The 636-nt window shown below is 62.4% G+C and overlaps 1 protein-coding gene across 1 annotated transcript in view; it reads left to right on the top strand.

Annotated features, from left to right (window-relative positions):
* SSRP1 (structure specific recognition protein 1) overlaps window positions 1–636 on the top strand; it is a 9,722-nt gene that overhangs the window by 6,996 nt on the left and 2,090 nt on the right. The window lies entirely within an intron of this gene.

Below are 636 nucleotides of genomic sequence, written 5' to 3' on the forward strand. Positions count from 1 at the left end.
GGATGGGCGGGTGGGGGTGGGGTTACGGTCCGATGCGGGTGCAGGAGAGGAGTGGAATGCGGTGGAGCTTGGCAGGAAAAGGGGTGCACCAAATTATGAGGTCAGGAAGAGTTTGTATCTAGGGAGCGGGCATAACAGCAGGGGAGTGAAGAGGATCGGTGAGGAATACAGAGCTTCCAGCCTTCCTCACGGCGGCTCTCAATCTGAACTGGCACACGTGGGGTGGCCACGTGGCATCGGCTCCCAGGTGTCGCCACAGGAAGTCTACCGCGGCCCGCGGTTCCCTTCTTTCCCGCGGTGACTCTATGGTGCCGTAATCAGTTCGGGCCGCGGGGCCTGAGGATTGCGCCGTCGCCTTAGGTTTCCTCTCTAGGCCGTCGTCTCGGTGGCCATTTTGCCCGAACGCTGTTAGCGGCTGAATTGCGTCAGTTTCACCGGGTCGGATCCTGGGGCGGGTCCCTCATTTGCGAGCCTCATGAATAATTGAGTGCCTGGGCCGCGCTTGTTTGCATACGGTCAGGCGAGCTCGGCACGGGCTTTCCACTCCGGGTTTCCATTGGCTCATGGATATTCATGAGGCGCTCGGGGGCGTGTTCCTAGGGGGGGCCGGGGGCGGGGCCCCGCGGCGGCTCGTTC

The sequence above is a fragment of the Myotis lucifugus genome, unplaced genomic scaffold (genome assembly GCF_000147115.1).
Source record: "Myotis lucifugus unplaced genomic scaffold, Myoluc2.0 scaffold_97, whole genome shotgun sequence".
NCBI lineage: Eukaryota > Metazoa > Chordata > Mammalia > Chiroptera > Vespertilionidae > Myotis > Myotis lucifugus.